Source organism: Manis javanica, chromosome 5, assembly GCF_040802235.1.
Source record: "Manis javanica isolate MJ-LG chromosome 5, MJ_LKY, whole genome shotgun sequence".
NCBI lineage: Eukaryota > Metazoa > Chordata > Mammalia > Pholidota > Manidae > Manis > Manis javanica.
The window spans coordinates 167,242,468-167,261,901 of NC_133160.1; the positions used below are offsets into that span (position 1 = coordinate 167,242,468).

General features: G+C 51.9%; 1 long non-coding RNA gene across 2 annotated transcripts in view; it reads right to left on the reverse strand.

Moving 5' to 3' along the window:
- Positions 1-12,413, reverse strand: part of LOC140849666 (uncharacterized) — a 32,831-nt gene extending 20,418 nt beyond the window's left edge. The window contains exons 1-3 of one of the 2 annotated variants that reach the window (XR_012131821.1): positions 12,211-12,413; positions 11,816-11,933; positions 4,305-9,453 (exon numbers count right to left, since the gene is read on the reverse strand). This is a non-coding gene — a long non-coding RNA (uncharacterized lncRNA). Of the gene's footprint in view, positions 1-4,304; positions 9,454-11,815 lie in introns of both variants that reach the window. The other variant, XR_012131820.1, reaches the window with a different exon arrangement.
- Positions 12,414-19,434: the final 7,021 nt, after the last annotated feature.

Here is a 19,434-nt window from a genome sequence, read left to right on the forward strand (position 1 = left end):
AGGTGGAACTTATGATGGAGCTCGCGTGCCTGTTGGAGGGGCTCAACTACTGCTATGAGCCTACCTATGGTGTCATTGCCACAGGCAAGTGGCCCAAGGAGGTTGGAGTGTGAGTATAAGTGATGGACATAGTGTGGGTGTTTTCGGGCTTCTAAGCGCTGCTATAAAACAAACAGAGTCTGATCAAGGGGCAGGCGGGTAGGTGTGAACGAGGAAAGGGGGAGTGCGGCAAGGGTCTGTACTCCGTACATGCTGTCACAGGACAGATTGATGGGTTCCTTGGAGAGGAGTTGGAAGGCAAGGAGTACTGTGGACAGTTCAGCAAGCTGCACAGAGTAAGTGTGGCTTGTAGAGGGCACGTGATTTGCCAGGGGCTTGTTGGATGACGATCCCATACTGTCTTTTATAAGCATCGGTGAACACCGAGGTGGCTTTGGGAATAGGCTGGGCTTGTGTTAGGAGGGGGCTGAGGTCAAGGAGTGACAGGGCTTGAATGAGTTTGTGTGAGGGATAGTGGTTGTCTATTTGACCAGGGAAGCCATCTACCATGGCAGCAATCACAGCGTTAGTTGTAATTAAAGAATTAAACACGGGAAGCAAAATGGGGGAGACGATGGTATCTGGTTCTTTCTCCCACGTATGCAAGCACTGTGCCCTCAGTTTCAAGCCTAACTTAGCTACATTAGGTATAAAGGGTGATATTTTGGAACTAGTGCTGTCACTTATGGGTACCCACTGTAAGGGGCCCTTTTGGAAGAGCATACCTGTAGGCAGACCCTTTGTGGGGAAGATGAGTGCCAGTAAGGGTAACTGGGGGTCATATCTGCGGAGAGTGACATGTTGTAAGGAAGTATTCAGAGTATGAAGAGCGGTCCAGGCTGCTGGAGTCATTGTTCTAGGGGAGGCAGGCTCGGGATCACCTTTCAAGAGGTGGAAGAGGGGGTTTAAATGTTCACAGGTAAGGTGAGGAAGGGATGGAGCCAATTCATGAGCCCAAGGGAGCTCTGGAGACTGCTCAATGTGAGCACCTCTGGGGGTTGTATTTTAGGTGCACCAGGTGACACCGTGGTGGGGGATATAATGGCCCCAAGGGAGGTGTAAGGCGGGAGTGCCTATATTTTCTCAGAGGCAACTGTGAGCCCGCATTGTTTAAGACTTGTAGAGGGGCTTAGAGGGGAGGGCCCTGAGAGTTGTCTTAGATGGATGTGCCAATAAGAGGTCATCCATGTAATGGACGGTGCCGCTGGACAACTCCGTTCCCAGGGGTCTAACTGCGTGAGCAACAAAATGTTGACATAGGGTAGGGCTATTTTTCATGCCTTGAGGTAAAATAGTCCAGTGATATCTCTTGGGAGGAGTAGCATTATTAAGGGAGGGGACGGTAAATGCAAATTTGGCACAATCATCTGGGTGCAACGGTATAGAGAAAAAACAGTCTTTAACATCTAGCATAGCTATGTGCCAAGTGATAGGGACCGCGGAGAGATTGGGGAGGCGGGGTTGGAGAGTGCCCATTCTCTGCGTGATTCGGTTGATGGCCCTTAGATCGTGCAGGAGTCCCCATTTCCCTTCGCCTTGTTTCTATTACAAACACTGTGGTATTGTAGGGACTGAGGGAAGGTTCAGTATGTTTCAAGTGGAATTGTTCCTCAACAAGGTGGTGTAAAATTAGTAATTTTTGCTTTGGCAATGGCCACTGTTCAACCCACACCAGTGAGGTGTCTTCCCACTGTAATTTTATGGGGTCAGGTGGGGTAACGGGTAGAGCACTGGCCCTTAGAATTGTGGGGGGGGGGGGCTCTCTGAATTGAGGCCTATGACTGAGGTCTCTCCCATGCATCTTCTGGGTAGCCATGATGTGGTCAAAGAAGGGCTTATCATTGGCGGTCATAACTAACTCCATATCGGAGTGGACATCTGTCGGTCCCTCCCTGCTCCTGACCTGCAGACAAGGGGGAAGACACGATGAGATATCGAAGATCTGAAGGGACCAGCCAGGGGGACTCAAGGCTTCACTGCACAAGAGTAATGCCGAAAAGGCACTTCTCACATTTATTGAGCAAATTAAGCTAAAATGAACTTAAACATCATTATCTGGCCTTGAGTCTAGCCCAAGGACCTGATGCTTCTCAAGGACACAGAAACCATGTGAGGGCAGCCCTGAGCCGTGAGAACTGCTTTGGTTCTCATCATTCTGTTTTTGATCACACATCAAGAGTTGTGGGAAAAACAATCAAGTCATGTGTATTTGTCCATTTGATTTCTATATTACTTGATTTATATATTAATCCCATTAATCCCACAACATCTCTCCCCCACAATGTCTTATTGAGATCACTCAACACTAGTGGTTGGAAAAACCCGGACTGATTGTCTAAGTCTCTCCAACGCAGGGGGAATTTCCCTCTCTTACTGGTCCTTTCCCCTACTACTCCTGTACTTACAGGTCCTTCCTCTAGTGCCCACAACGAGGCAGGGACCTCTGATGCTCTAAGTATGGAGACGTCTGCTCCGGTATCTACAAGACGTGTGAATGGAATCTCTGGAGAAGGGCCCAGGTGGAGGGTCAGTTCTGTCTTCTTTCTAGAGACTGGGACTGTCCACATTATCTGGGAGGGGGGGGTCCCCTCTCTTGGATATTCCTTTGATGATCATCTCTGTGTGGGGTGGTCTCCTTCCCGGCTCTGCTGCAGATGTTTGGGGTCCCCCTTACTCGCAGGGCTGAGGGTTACCCCCCTTGTAGTTTAAAGGCTTCCCTTTTAGCTTCAGGGGGTTACCCTGTTTGTCTGTTTTGGAGTTGCAGTCTTTGGCCCAGTGAAAGCCCTTGTGACATGGTGAAGGAGGCCGGGGTGCCTTCCTATTGGGGTCCTCCCTAGACCGGTGGCCACTGCCTGCACACACCCAACAGGGGGCACTGTTGCCCTTCGGCAGTGACTGTTTCTTCTCAGTTCGGCTTACTGACAAGTGAGCAGCCCAGGGCTTCCGCCAGGGCGGCGGCTTGACACCCCGAGGTACAACTCCCGCGCCACGTCAGTTGTTTCACTAGCGCCTCGGCTGCCCCTGCATGGGTCACCCTCCTTTCAACTGCCTGTTGTAATCGGTACAAAAACGAGGCAAAGTCCTCACCAGCCTTTTGTCTCACTTTTAACTAGCGACTGTTCACTCCCTCTTTGGGGGAGTTTACGCACGGCTCTTGTGACTTGGTCGAAATACTGGGGAGGCCCCTGCGCCTGGGCGGCTGGGGGCGCAAACTGCCTTTCTCCTTGCAAGGACTACGTGGGCAGCTGAACGCCCGCCCTGTAATTTCTCTCCCTGCTGCTCGGCTTCCTCCTAGAAAGCTGCCTCCACAGGAGGAAGTCTCCGTCGGGAGAGCGCCTCCCATAAGCTGTTCCCTATCAGTTGGGGTATTTAGGTCCATGCGCAGTGTCTCCAGCACTTGCTTGGTAAAGGGACCATGTACACCACCCTCGTCTATGGCGTCTTTCCACTGCTTGATCATGTCTGGAGGGTGAAGGTACCATTGTAATGGCCTGGCTGGTGTGGGGTTAAGGTTTACCGGGTAAGCCTCTGGCTGGCTGGCCATCTGTTTCATCCCCAGGTCGCGTTTTTCGCAGGCCTGCTCATACCAGTCTTTGTACCAGCTGCCAGTCGGCCTTCTGCTCATATCAAGATTAGGGGCGGAAGTCCCTGAGGACCTCCAAGGACCTTTTGCTGGCTCTTGTTCGGGTGGAGACCAGGGGGAGGGCTGCCTTTCGTTTCTTCGGTGGAGGGGAGGCTATGGTACAGCCTCCGAGCTTGAGGAGGTGGGGATCGAGATCTCCCTCGCTCTGTATCTTTCTCGGGGGGTGGTTTCTCCTTGGGAGGAGGGGACGGACACCTCCTCTGCCCTGTTTCCTTCTCACTAGGCTCGGTGGGGGAATGGGTTTTAGGAACCCCTCCTCATCTTCATCCCTTCCCTTCTCAGGTATTAAGATGTTTTGCGGGGGGTCAGTGGTCTCACTAGAGCCCACCAGACAGTATCTAATCCCCATTATGACTGGAGAAAAGGGGCTTGAAAAGACTCGTCCCTCTTGCACGTCTGCCTTTCGAGCAAGATACAGCGCCCGCTCCCATGTTGCAGCGTCCCAAAGAGAGTCGGCCATAATCCATGGCGCTATCTCCTTGATCTCATCCCACACTTGACGAGCAGTGGATTCACTCATTTTGACCCCCCTCCTCTGCAACAATGCTGTAAGAACTTTCATCTGGGGAGCCCTTGCATGGAGAGGAATGTTTCCCATGGTGCTTGGTGCAGAGTCACTCACCTGCTCGCAGCTTGCCAGGTCCCTGTTTGGGTGCCAGATGTTGCAGGTCAGGGGTCCTGAATGATGAGGCGATGTCCCCACAAAAGCAGGCACCGGAGACAAGGCTCGTGGCGCAGGTCTAATTTCACCAAGGCGGGGTTACAGCTTATATAGGGGGCCCCCTCCTGGTTCCAGGAACTACACCACCCAGGCAGCCTCCAGTCACAGCGACACTAGCTAACTGCACTATGGGGAAGTCGGGTAGGAGAGGGCAGGTCTCCATGCTCAGAGCTCATCTTCTGGGTCCACCGTGTGCTGTGACCTATTCCGGTGAGGTGGGTTTTCCCAACCAGTGGGCCTCGGGGCTGGGGAGCTCAGTAGCTCTGGTCTCTACCCATGCCAGGTCCCACTGGTACCTTCACCATTTTGGTCCGGGCATGGCTCTGACCTCAGGCGTCCTGAGGAAGGTCATGAAGGCAGCTGCTGCTCGTTGTCTACCCACATCTCTCCCTTCTGTTTTTATGTGAGCTGAAAGGGCTTCTGTTAACAGGGCTTCTTTTACTTTGTGTCTGTGAAGTGTATCCCCAGGAAGCCTAGGAGGCAAGCTAAAGCCAAACGCCATATAGGAAAAGGGTAGAAGGAGAGAGCCAGCTCATAGCCTTGGACCACACTTCGGAGAAGAAAGAAGAGAGATCATCAAGTTTCACACGATCTACGCTGGTGGTGTTGAGCTGCACTAGCTGACTGGACAATTGCCTCATGAGGTGGAGGGGACGTGGAGACCAGGGGCCTAGGATGATCTGAGACAAATTCTGCCTGTATGCAGACCTGTTCAGGTGCGTAGCATAAGGGGTCAGACAGTACGAGGGAAATCTGGCGTCACAAGGGAAATGAGTCACCTCCCAAAGCGCCTTCACATCTTCTGCAAGGAGATCTGCCTGCTGTTGTAGATTACGTACAGCAGTGTGGAGCTGAGTGTTCATTAAATTCTGGGTTTCCAAGGCAGAGGCCGTCTGGCTCACTATCTGTTCTACTGCAGTGGCTGTAAGATCAGATTGGACTAAACTGGTTGCAGCTGTGGCTACTGCTGCACGTGCAGTGACGATGGTAGATATTAGCAAGATTATGAGACCGACGTCAAGGTCTTGTTTGGAGCAGACAGAGAGGGGGAAATTTCTAGAGGAGTCTTCTTGAAGTGGTCCCTCCCAGTAGGATTCATTCACTGGTATCCAGACAGAAGCGGGCGGCTGCACAAGGTGGACTCCTGAGGAAATAGTCGCTTTCCAGCAGCTGCACAAAGTACAGTTCTCTCTTGGATCGGAACAGCCAAGGGTATCATTCATATTATTGGACGCCATAAAGAAGAAAGGGGGCCTGACCCAGACACTGGCTGAAAGGTTAAAGGCTTCATGATAGGTGCGGTTAGTAACAAGCAGTTCTGTGGAATTACTGCAGGGTGCGTGGCGTTTAGGTCATACGTCCCTGCCATATTGCCAGAGGAGGCCAGACTGAGTCCTGCAAAGGCAAGAGGGACAGAGATCTATGCAGGAATGGGGGCTACGGGCATGCCAGGAGCCTAAGATGGTGGTGCTATAGCCCTCAGGGGGTTTGTGCCAGTATGGGATGTCAGAGGGGGCTGTGAGTCATTTCCAAAGGGCACCACAGAACTGAGAGGGGTATTAAGCAAGCAGGGTAGGTGCGCCTGCAGGGGTTCCATGGGATGGGAGATGTGGGTAATAAGGGTGAGGCAGGCTGTGGGCCACAGGTTGGCAAATCGGGGGGGTCCAGCATCCAGGGCTGGGACTTGCCCAAGAACAATTCACAGACTGTCTGGGGAATGTCCCACTTAGGGCCGGCCATGACATAGGTGACCATGGGTCATAAGAGACATCAACTACAGACGATGAAGTCCAGACATCGCTACAGACACGTAATAGAATGTAACATCCCCAGGGGGACAGGCAGGCTTAGGAGCGGCACGTTATTAATGGGAGGCTGTATGCAGAAGGAAATCCCCTCTGGGGTGTTACGTAGGGGGAGACTATCCCTTCAGCCCACATCTGAGGAAGGTCTGAGGTCGGACTGGAACTGTACAGAGGGAGTACGGGGCTGTTGAAGAGACAGGGACCAGAATAGGAGGGTGTCTAAGGACAGCCCACAAGCCCTCAGGGGCTGAGCTAGCATGGGCAGAGCGGTAATAATCTCACACATCAGCAAAAAAAGCGTTTGTCTTGCCAATGCGCTTCAGCCCCAGGCAAATTCACTATGGATTCAATGTGACCAAAGAAACTGAGGGCAAAACGTTCTTTGGGGTGAAAGGGTTTATTACCCGGCTTTTTCTCCCAACAGTAGGTCGAACACTAGCGTCTCTGCCTCCGCCCAGGGCACTGGGCCAGCTCTCTGTATAGCGCAATAATAGCTTATTGCCTAAAGGTGTGGAAGCGGCAGCCCAGCCACAGGCCAGTGACATCATCAGGTGGTTTAAGTTCAGTGAGGATCCTGGCCACAGGAACCCCAACTTCCCCACAGAGTTCCTGGACTCTGGGAAAATACAAGCAAAGCCTCACCCTCGCATTAATAGGGTACACAGGCCCCACAACTGATTGGTTAGTGGGTCTCACCACAGCACTAGAGGTTGAGGTGTGAATTGCTGCATATGCCCCCAATCTTTATATGCTGGTGTGAGCCACTCAGTATCGAAAGTCAAAAAGTTGAGGGTGAAGAGCGCCTGCCGCAATCTTCTCCTGTGGTGACCTGCCCTCACCTCCCCCCTTTTTCAATTGTCCTTTGAGCATCCTGTTGGCTCTTTTGATGATGGTCTGCCCTTGGGGATTGTAGGGGATGCCACTGGTATGAGAAATGTGCCAGGACTGGCAAAAGCGCTTGAACTGGGCACTAGCATATGCTGGGCTGTTGTCTGTTTTCAGGGCCCATGGGACTCCCGTGCAAAGCATAGTTGGCTTCAAAACCTGAATGGCGTCTGCTGTTTTTTCAGATGTCCTGCATGGCGCATAAACGAAGTGGGAAAATGTATCCATAATTACATGGCAATATTTATAGCGGTCACAGGAAGACAGGTGTGTGATATCCATTTGCTAGAGGCTGTTGGGGCATAGCCCCCGAGGGTTTACTCCCGCTGGAGCGAGGGGGCCCAGTGGCAGGAGAGGGGCACAGGTTTGCAAGCTTGAACCAAATGTTTGCAGGTGGGTATGGAGAGTTGGGGCAGGAGGTTGTGGAGTGCTGAGGCAGAGAGGTGGAACTTATGATGGAGCTCGCGTGCCTGTTGGAGGGGCTCAACTACTGCTATGAGCCTACCTATGGTGTCATTGCCACAGGCAAGTGGCCCAAGGAGGTTGGAGTGTGAGTATAAGTGATGGACATAGTGTGGGTGTTTTCGGGCTTCTAAGCGCTGCTATAAAACAAACAGAGTCTGATCAAGGGGCAGGCGGGTAGGTGTGAACGAGGAAAGGGGGAGTGCGGCAAGGGTCTGTACTCCGTACATGCTGTCACAGGACAGATTGATGGGTTCCTTGGAGAGGAGTTGGAAGGCAAGGAGTACTGTGGACAGTTCAGCAAGCTGCACAGAGTAAGTGTGGCTTGTAGAGGGCACGTGATTTGCCAGGGGCTTGTTGGATGACGATCCCATACTGTCTTTTATAAGCATCGGTGAACACCGAGGTGGCTTTGGGAATAGGCTGGGCTTGTGTTAGGAGGGGGCTGAGGTCAAGGAGTGACAGGGCTTGAATGAGTTTGTGTGAGGGATAGTGGTTGTCTATTTGACCAGGGAAGCCATCTACCATGGCAGCAATCACAGCGTTAGTTGTAATTAAAGAATTAAACACGGGAAGCAAAATGGGGGAGACGATGGTATCTGGTTCTTTCTCCCACGTATGCAAGCACTGTGCCCTCAGTTTCAAGCCTAACTTAGCTACATTAGGTATAAAGGGTGATATTTTGGAACTAGTGCTGTCACTTATGGGTACCCACTGTAAGGGGCCCTTTTGGAAGAGCATACCTGTAGGCAGACCCTTTGTGGGGAAGATGAGTGCCAGTAAGGGTAACTGGGGGTCATATCTGCGGAGAGTGACATGTTGTAAGGAAGTATTCAGAGTATGAAGAGCGGTCCAGGCTGCTGGAGTCATTGTTCTAGGGGAGGCAGGCTCGGGATCACCTTTCAAGAGTCACAGGTAAGGTGAGGAAGGGATGGAGCCAATTCATGAGCCCAGGGGAGCTCTGGAGACTGCTCAATGTGAGCACCTCTGGGGGTTGTATTTTAGGTGCACCAGGTGACACCGTGGTGGGGGATATAATGGCCCCAAGGGAGGTGTAAGGCGGGAGTGCCTATATTTTCTCAGAGGCAACTGTGAGCCCGCATTGTTTAAGACTTGTAGAGGGGCTTAGAGGGGAGGGCCCTGAGAGTTGTCTTAGATGGATGTGCCAATAAGAGGTCATCCATGTAATGGACGGTGCCGCTGGACAACTCCGTTCCCAGGGGTCTAACTGCGTGAGCAACAAAATGTTGACATAGGGTAGGGCTATTTTTCATGCCTTGAGGTAAAATAGTCCAGTGATATCTCTTGGGAGGAGTAGCATTATTAAGGGAGGGGACGGTAAATGCAAATTTGGCACAATCATCTGGGTGCAACGGTATAGAGAAAAAACAGTCTTTAACATCTAGCATAGCTATGTGCCAAGTGATAGGGACCGCGGAGAGATTGGGGAGGCGGGGTTGGAGAGTGCCCATTCTCTGCGTGATTCGGTTGATGGCCCTTAGATCATGCAGGAGTCCCCATTTCCCTTCGCCTTGTTTCTATTACAAACACTGTGGTATTGTAGGGACTGAGGGAAGGTTCAGTATGTTTCAAGTGGAATTGTTCCTCAACAAGGTGGTGTAAAATTAGTAATTTTTGCTTTGGCAATGGCCACTGTTCAACCCACACCAGTGAGGTGTCTTCCCACTGTAATTTTATGGGGTCAGGTGGGGTAACGGGTAGAGCACTGGCCCTTAGAATTGTGGTGGTGGGGGCTCTCTGAATTGAAGCCTATCACTGAGGTCTCTCCCATGCATCTTCTGGGTAGCCATGATGTGGTCAAAGAAGGGCTTATCATTGGCGGTCATAACTAACTCCATATCGGAGTGGACATCTGTCGGTCCCTCCCTGCTCCTGACCTGCAGACAAGGGGGAAGACACGATGAGATATCGAAGATCTGAAGGGACCAGCCAGGGGACTCAAGGCTTCACTGCACAAGAGTAATGCCGAAAAGGCACTTCTCACATTTATTGAGCAAATTAAGCTAAAATGAACTTAAACATCATTATCTGGCCTTGAGTCTAGCCCAAGGACCTGATGCTTCCCAAGGACACAGAAACCATGTGAGGGCAGCCCTGAGCCGTGAGAACTGCTTTGGTTCTCATCATTCTGTTTTTGATCACACATCAAGAGTTGTGGGAAAAACAATCAAGTCATGTGTATTTGTCCATTTGATTTCTATATTACTTGATTTATATATTAATCCCATTAATCCCACAACATCTCTCCCCCACAATGTCTTATTGAGATCACTCAACACTAGTGGTTGGAAAAACCCGGACTGATTGTCTAAGTCTCTCCAACGCAGGGGGCATTTCCCTCTCTTACTGGTCCTTTCCCCTACTACTCCTGTACTTACAGGTCCTTCCTCTAGTGCCCACAACGAGGCAGGGACCTCTGATGCTCTAAGTATGGAGACGTCTGCTCCGGTATCTACAAGACGTGTGAATGGAATCTCTGGAGAAGGGCCCAGGTGGAGGGTCAGTTCTGTCTTCTTTCTAGAGACTGGGACTGTCCACATTATCTGGGAGGGGGGGGGTCCCCTCTCTTGGATATTCCTTTGATGATCATCTCTGTGTGGGGTGGTCTCCTTCCCGGCTCTGCTGCAGATGTTTGGGGTCCCCCTTACTCGCAGGGCTGAGGGTTACCCCCCTTGTAGTTTAAAGGCTTCCCTTTTAGCTTCAGGGGGTTACCCGGTTTGTCTGTTTTGGAGTTGCAGTCTTTGGCCCAGTGAAAGCCCTTGTGACATGGTGAAGGAGGCCGGGGTGCCTTCCTATTGGGGTCCTCCCTAGACCGGTGGCCACTGCCTGCACACACCCAACAGGGGGCACTGTTGCCCTTCGGCAGTGACTGTTTCTTCTTAGTTCGGCTTACTGACAAGTGAGCAGCCCAGGGCTTCCGCCAGGGCGGCGGCTTGACACCCCGAGGTACAACTCCCGCGCCACGTCAGTTGTTTCACTAGCGCCTCGGCTGCCCCTGCATGGGTCACCCTCCTTTCAACTGCCTGTTGTAATCGGTACAAAAACGAGGCAAAGTCCTCACCAGCCTTTTGTCTCACTTTTAACTAGCGACTGTTCACTCCCTCTTTGGGGGAGTTTACGCACGGCTCTTGTGACTTGGTCGAAATACTGGGGAGGCCCCTGCGCCTGGGCGGCTGGGGGTGCAAACTGCCTTTCTCCTTGCAAGGACTACGTGGGCAGCTGAACGCCCGCCCTGTAATTTCTCTCCCTGCTGCTCGGCTTCCTCCTAGAAAGCTGCCTCCACAGGAGGAAGTCTCCGTCGGGAGAGCGCCTCCCATAAGCTGTTTCCTATCAGTTGGGGTATTTAGGTCCATGCTCAGTGTCTCCAGCACTTGCTGGGTAAAGGGACCATGTACACTACCCTCGTCTATGGCGTCTTTCCACTGCTTGATCATGTCTAGAGGGTGAGGGTACCATTGTAATGGCCTGGCTGGTGTGGGGTTAAGGTTTACCGGGTAAGCCTCTGGCTGGCTGGCCATCTGTTTCATGCCCAGGTCGCGTTTTTCGCAGGCCTGCTCATACCAGTCTTTGTACCAGCTGCCAGTCGGCCTTCTGCTCATATCAAGATTAGGGGCGGAAGTCCCTGAGGACCTCCAAGGACCTTTTGCTGGCTCTTGTTCGGGTGGAGACCAGGGGGAGGGCTGCCTTTCGTTTCTTCGGTGGAGGGGAGGCTATGGTACAGCCTCCGAGCTTGAGGAGGTGGGGATCGAGATCTCCCTCGCTCTGTATCTTTCTCGGGGGGTGGTTTCTCCTTGGGAGGAGGGGACGGACACCTCCTCTGCCCTGTTTCCTTCTCACTAGGCTCGGTGGGGGAATGGGTTTTAGGAACCCCTCCTCATCTTCATCCCTTCCCTTCTCAGGTATTAAGATGTTTTGCGGGGGGTCAGTGGTCTCACTAGAGCCCACCAGACAGTATCTAATCCCCATTATGACTGGAGAAAAGGGGCTTGAAAAGACTCGTCCCTCTTGCACGTCTGCCTTTCGAGCAAGATACAGCGCCCGCTCCCATGTTGCAGCGTCCCAAAGAGAGTCGGCCATAATCCATGGCGCTATCTCCTTGATCTCATCCCACACTTGACGAGCAGTGGATTCACTCATTTTGACCCCCCTCCTCTGCAACAATGCTGTAAGAACTTTCATCTGGGGAGCCCTTGCATGGAGAGGAATGTTTCCCATGGTGCTTGGTGCAGAGTCACTCACCTGCTCGCAGCTTGCCAGGTCCCTGTTTGGGTGCCAGATGTTGCAGGTCAGGGGTCCTGAATGATGAGGCGATGTCCCCACAAAAGCAGGCACCGGAGACAAGGCTCGTGGCGCAGGTCTAATTTCACCAAGGCGGGGTTACAGCTTATATAGGGGGCCCCCTCCTGGTTCCAGGAACTACACCACCCAGGCAGCCTCCAGTCACAGCGACACTAGCTAACTGCACTATGGGGAAGTCGGGTAGGAGAGGGCAGGTCTCCATGCTCAGAGCTCATCTTCTGGGTCCACCGTGTGCTGTGACCTATTCCGGTGAGGTGGGTTTTCCCAACCAGTGGGCCTCGGGGCTGGGGAGCTCAGTAGCCCTGGTCTCTACCCATGCCAGGTCCCACTGGTACCTTCACCATTTTGGTCCGGGCATGGCTCTGACCTCAGGCGTCCTGAGGAAGGTCATGAAGGCAGCTGCTGCTCGTTGTCTACCCACAGAGGTGCGTGCGTGCAGGGGGTAGGGCTGGGACACCTTCAGGCTGAGCCAACGCTGAACTCCTGACAGCTCACGTTCTCTAGGAGGGCAGCAGGTGCCCTGCCGGGAGGGGGCCAAGGGTTAAGGCACCTTTGCCAGGCAGTGGTGTGAGGGGGCAGGGCCAGCAGGCAAGGGAAGGAGGACTTCGGCCTGCCTCCTGTTGAGTTAGTGGAAAGAGGTGGTACGCGGGCCTGAGGGCTCAAAGACCACAGATCTTGACACAGCAGAAAGAGCCCAATCTGGGTATCAAGGACACTGCTTGGCCTGTTACCCCTCAGCGCTGCCAGGCCTTGGACCTCAGGAACTGCATGCCAGCAGTGCTTTCAGGGAGTGGGGCCAAGATGATAAAAAGCAGGTGAAAGGGCCTGCACTGCCTCAGGGTTCAGAAATTCAGCGAGGGTTGGTTTTAATGCTGAGACTGATGGTGGAGCCCTCATCTAAGAGAACCCAGGTCCCTTTGGGTCAAAGGTCATCAGCAACACTGGCCCTTTTCTATGTGTCCTGACCCCAAGGCCAGGTGCAGAGAAATCCCTTCACCTGAGAGCCAGTGGCCTCCCACCCACACTCAAGAGCTAGTGTGCCACAGGGAGCTTAGCTCAGGTGTCACCTGCCTTTCTTGCTGTGTGACCTTGGGCTAGTGCCTCACCTCTCTGAACCTAGATTCCCCCACCTGTTATCAGCACTCCTAGTGCCTGATGCTGCTCTAAGTGCTCTGTACATACTGTCTCAGTCCTTACAATACTCCATGGAGGCTGGCATCCTTTTCTTTTCCCCAGGTGTGGATGAGGACACAGAAGCCCCATGAACTGAAGGGACTTGGCTAGAGTCACAGAAAACAAGCAGAGGAGGAGGCAGGATTTGAGCCCAGGTTTTGGGGTCCCAGGCCCTGTGCCCCTCACAGCAGGCTCTGGCTGCTGGAGCAAAGGCCTATAAAACAAGTGCCTGGCTCTGACTGTGGTCTCCCTGGCCTCCACCGAAGATAAAGGCTGGGCCGGTTTTGCCAGCAAAGTCAGGAGCTCTGAGTCCATACTGCACCCGGGAGACATGTGATTCCAGAGCTGTTAGAACCTTCCGGTCTGACAGGAGGGGAATTGGGCAAGGGCCTTATTCCCATCCGCACGGGAAACGGCACCTCCTCTGTGTCTATCTTACTCAAAGGTGTTTGCTAACTGAGTGACTTCAACTTGGAAGATAATACAGTACGTACACATTTCCGGGGACTCCCGCATTTGTACTATTTTTTGTGAGCCTGAGGTTTCCCAGTTTTGTTATTCTTGGATTCCATTTGTTCCCTGTGGGGACTGAGGGAATAGTCTCAGCAGGGGGCCCTGTTGTCAGGACTGGAGGGGATGGGGAGAGAGCTTGCGGAAGACACCCCAGGGGAAGGAGTCTCCCGGTAAAATGGCAACATTTCCAGAACCTCTTGCCTGGCCTTGGTGTATCTCCACATCAACAGGTGTTTCCAAGGGGTGGAGCAAAGTAGTTCATCTCCATATCAATAGGTAATTATGAGGGGGAGTAAGAGCATATCTGGACCTACTGGAGAGGTTGGGGGGGGCCCCTTTTCCTCTGTAGCCAGGTCATGAGAGACACGGGTGAGCAGAAGTGGATGACTGCTTGTAAGCGATAAATGGGTTTCTACCACTTTATTTCTCCCTTTGACTGATTTCAGTTGCAAAGAAATATGGAATTTTCCCACGGAGTTACAGAGTCCCGGAAGAGGGAAGGCAGGGCATAGGGTGGGAGAGAGCAGAGGGAAAGGGCAGAGGCGCTGGGAGTCCCTGGGAAGGGAGGAAAGCCCCGTAGGGAGGCGGCCTTGGGGTGGCACGAGCCCTGGGGTCTGAGGACAGGAGGCCTGTGTGGCTCTTTGACAGAACAGCTTGGGTGGAATTCTCCCTGACTTCATATGGAGCCCCTGGCTGGCAGACCCATGTGGGCATGGCCCAGACTGAGTCCCGGGCCAGCCCAGGTTGTCGGGACACACTATAGGTCTAGAGATTTATTAATTTATTTGTTAAGTGAGCACATGAGCAGGTTAGTGTAGAACAGCAGCCTTGATAATTAGAGCAGCCACTTCTGGAAAACCAACCAGAAGACTCATCCTCTTAGAAATGGAGACAGAATTCACCATCCAGGGACTTCTCCGTGTACAAATTTCAAGAAGGCCAAGCTTGCAGAGGACTCTGGCCTCCGCTGAGCCAGGCTGTGGGAATACTTCGTCCAGAAGCTTGCCTTGAATAAGGTCTATCCTATCTTCACAATTTCCCCATTTCTGCTCATATCACTGTCTCCCTTGGGATTAAAAAGCAGATGAGTAAAGGATGAGCTTGCACGCTCAATTCCTCCGTGAGTCACTGGGCTCGACAGAGCCTCGGTGCCAGCAGCCCCGGGGGTGGAGTCGGGGGGCTGAGGGCAGGCTTGGTGGCTCCTCCTGGCCACACTGGCCTCGCTTAGGAGCAGGTGGGTCAGGCAGCAGTGACTGGGTGGGAAGGCAGAGGGACACAGGCCCCAGGGTGTGGGGCACTCTCCCATCGCAGATGGGGCCCGCAGCCAGGGCAAGCAGGTGGCCCCTCACCTGGCAGCTCAGATGCCTGGTGCCCACTGAATGCTTGCCGTGCTGTGTTGAGAAGGATTCTGAGGCTGTATCTGGGCTCAGTGGGGAAAGCAGCATAATGCAATAATGATGTTTGCCACTGAGAGTGGGAAAGGAAGGTGATGATTCAAAAACTCTGACTTTGCTACTGCTTGGTTAATAGGCTAGAAAAGGCTAGTGAGGCCAAGTAGTGAAGACCTGCGTGTTCTGCTAAAGAATTTGGACCTGATTGTGGGTATCATGGGTTTTAAGCTTAGCTTCCCCATTTTTTAAAAAACAGAGTACTCCAACCAGAAGATTTCTGGATAGATATCGAGGGTTTCTTGAAACAGGCAAGACTTGAGTTCATTTTTGAGAGGTGATTATGAATGCAGAGACGCAGAACAGGGAAGAAGGGTGGTCTGGATATGTGCTGTCTGTGGGGAGGCAGGCTGAGTCGGAAGGAAGCAGTCCAGGGCCGGGGAGCTGGGTCTCTGTCAGAGCCACATGGGTGTGGAACAGCAGGGCTGGTGGACAGGGCGGGGTGACATACACAGCATCTAAATTACTTATCCCATCTGTTATAAGACAAATAATCTTAGTTCTGTCCAGTAATAGCATCCGACAGAACAGACTCAGTCACTTATAATGAACCACTAAGACAGGAAATTTGATTTCCACGGAGCACAGGACAAAAGGAGGAAATGGAGTTTGACATTCAGAGAGTCCCTGGCGCTTGAAGAGGATGCAGAGAAGCACAGGTTACCAAAAAGGTGGAGGGTTGGCAGGGTGTGGGAGGGGTGGGGAATCTAAGATTCTGTGAGCTGCTCCGCAGGCCTGACTACGTCCATCTCATTTCACCGTTGCGCTCCACCTGCAAAAAGAGATTCAAATCCCTTTCCAAAAAGAAGCTGTTGCTCATCATGGTTACATAATGAGCCCAGGGTCACAGGACTAAGTCATCAGAATCAGGACCCAACCCCGTGTATCTCTAAAGACAAAGTCCTGTGCTGTCTGCTGCACTACGCTATGTTCCTGCAATGACTTGCTAGAGAGTTTGAGACACTCCAGCACGGTCTGAGGTCAGGATGAGAGCTAAATAGACAGCAGAAAAGCCAGGTCACCTGCTATGCCTGCACCAGTGGCGTGCATAGGACTCAGCAGACGTTGTTTCCTGTGATCCTGGAAACTGCCTTTTGGGGGTCCTAGCCTCACCCTGATCTAAGCCTCCTTCATCTCTCAAACGGACCACATTGGGGCCTCCTGCTTCCGCTTTGCCCCCCACCCTCCATATCACTTAAAGCTAACAACCCAGCTCCAGGGGGCTGCTGGAGAGGCTGTTATCAAGAGGACCTCAACATCCCTTTATGCCCTGTCCAGATTTAGCAACCTCCAGTCCTTCCCCTGGCTCTTAGGAATCCACCCTGCGTCCCTAACCTCATGCACAAGGCAGGGCTTGCCTGCCCCCAGGGCTGCAGGCTCGGCCACACTAGCCTTCCAAACCCTCACACACAGCTCCTTCCAGCCTGGCCTTTCTGCCACTTCCGCCTGGTCTGATACTCTCCCCACCTCAGGTGCACGTGAGTCCCATTCATTCCCTCTTCAGGGCAGGCCAGAGTCCTTGACATTGCCTCTTACACCACCTTACAGAATTTGTCATAACTATGCCTACACATCTATTCAAGCATGTGGCTATAATGTCTGGTTTCCCATTATGTGGAAAGGCCAGCCAGCCAGGGACCTCATCTGCCTTGCTCAGCCCTGGCTCCGTAATGCCTGGAACAGGGTAGGGCTCACATGGAGTAAATGCTCAATGCACACGCTTGAAAGAATGAACGGTGACCCTCCAACAGCACGGCCTCCTCCCCAGTTCCCTGTTTTGCCTCTGTTAGAATGTGTGGAACATTCTGTCTGTGCCTGTGACCCCTGCCTCCCACCATCCACAGTGCCTGCCTAGATGATGGGGGCTAAGCCTTGTTTGTCTCCAGGTCTGCAGTGCTCAGAACTCAGAGTGAAGTCAACCTCAGGATACGGACCACATCCTCCTTCGGGTGTACTCGCCATCATGTCACTCTGAGTCACCTGTTCCCTCATTTCCAAAATGAAGCTCTGAACGTGATTCCTCTGGCCCCTGAATTGCTAGGACTGATAGCCTAGGATTTCATAACCAGCAGTATTCATTGTTTTCTTTAGAAATAGGATTCACTTGGGGAATTCTTTCTCGCAGCCTACTGAGCCCATAGACAATGCTTTGGAACCCCTTTGCAGAGTCAGCCTCTAAAGACAGAGCTGTTCTGGGCTGCCCGGGAGCATTTCCTCACTTTGGAAAACATGCAGTGTGTCACATTGCTCTTCAGCTGCTCGGGAAATTTGAACCTAATTAGATTAGATTGGTAAACAATGAAGCCTGTTTTCAAGCAACTGGGTTTTGCCAGGAATTAAAGGTCATGGGCCAGCCTATTAGCCATACGAACGACTGAATAAAGACAAATCTGGTCTTCATAATGCTGATAAAACTTGGCATCTCTGATGGTAAATGAAACTTTATTACTTTTCCTAATCTTAGAAGAAACCAGGGAGAATTAACAGCACGGGTGAGTGTAGTAGAGCCAGACTGCCTGCAGGGCTCGCGCTCACCCATATACCCTTGACTGCAGAGGCCAGTCCCTTCCTTGGAAAGCCTCTTTTTGGCTGCCAGTTACAAACCAGTACACATAGACGGCCTGTCATCCCTGGAGCCACCCCACTGGGGGGCAGGGCTGCTCAGGGCTCTACCCCTAACAGGGCAGAAACCGTGGGCCATCTAGTACTGAGCAGCGGAGCTGAATTCTCTGCAACTAACTTCCTCATTCTAGACACGTGAGCACGGGGAGCTTTAAGCCTTGGTTTCCAAATCTCTGAAGAGGGGTGATGATGACCGCCCGCAGTGGGTTGCTGTGGGGATCACGAGCCACTCCCGTGAGCTGGCCTGGGCTGGGCTGGTGCACAGGAGACTCAGTAAGAAGAATCCTGTCTTCTTCTAGATGCGGACGTGAAAGACAGGAGGGATCTTCGCTTCGACTCCAGGGCTTCTCAAAACATAGATGGAACTCGGGGTGCTTTTGGTTGTTTATGGATCAGCAGGCTCTTGTTTTAGTGTTTATGCATATATATATATATTTTTTCTTTTTTTAAGGAGAACAACTGTACATTTAATTATCTAATATTACATTCCACATCTAAATCTTCATGAACAAAATTTAAAGACAAATAACCAAGAAATAAAAAATATTTTTAATATTTCAGCAAGTGTTATGAGAGCCAGGGGTATCTGGTTATATAGTCCAATATTCCTAATATTGAACCAAGTAAATGGCTCACAGTGATGGCTGAATGAATGAAAATAATCAGCATCTTCAAAAAGGTACTAAAGAGCTAATGTAAATTTACAAGAAAACCTCTATAAATCCTCAGTAGACAAATAGTCAAGAAAACATGAGCAGACATTTCACCTTGCAGCCCTCCTTTTCTCTTGATCCTTTTCTCACACAACATGTCAAATCATTTAGCAAATTTTGTTGGCTGTGTTTTCAAAATAAATCCCAAAGCTGACCATTCTTCCCATCTACCCCACTATCACCTAGAACAAGCCACCATCATACCTTGCCTGGGCTGTGACAGTGTCCCCTCTATTGCAGTCACTGTGTCTATCAGTGTAGTTATTTGTGCATATATTTTAATGTCTATTAGATTTCATGCATACCATTATTTAAGGCACTGGTCTTCAATCATGGGGGCCCCTTACACTTCCCCAGGCAGCTTTTAAAATTCTCCAGCCCAGAGAGGGGCCTGGTTTGGGGATTTTATATAATGCTTTCCAAGCAGCATTAATGAATGGCCAGAGTGAGAACTGCTGGCTTAGGGCAAAGCTGTGTAAGAAATATAAATAATTCTATTGAAAGGAATGTATTGTCAAGGAGGCACGCTTAGGCAGAAGTTTGGGGAACACTGATGAGCCCGTGGTTTGCTTGAAGGCTGCACATGAGGACCATCAGGGTGGGGCTGGTGCTTGTTAAATTCCAGATGCCCTGCCCCATCCCAGATTCATTGAATCAAGATCCCCAGAAAGCGGTGGACCTGAAAACTCCTGGTTCTCATCAGCCAGCGTGGCCCTGGTCCTCGGGAGGGTCTTTTGCAAGGATCAAGGCCATGTTCAGGAGGAAGAGAGACACTCCACGGTCTGCCCAACAGCAGAGACAGGGGGGAGCGTGGCTGCCGCCCACCGTCATCCGAGAAACTGCCTTCCTTACTCCGACCCCGCGGAGGAAGTGCCTCTCCCAGCCTCACCTTCCCCAGAAGCTGCTTCTCAGGAAACAAGAGAGGGAAGGCCCAGCAGCTCCGGATGTCCCACCCGCCCCACTCCCTGCAGCCCAGCACTTGGATCTGCTGTTTTGTGGGTCTTCCCTCCAAATCCTCCTCTGCCCTTAGGGGAGTCGTCACAAACCACAGGAATGACTGCTTGCTGGAAGCAGAGAGAACAAGTGCTCC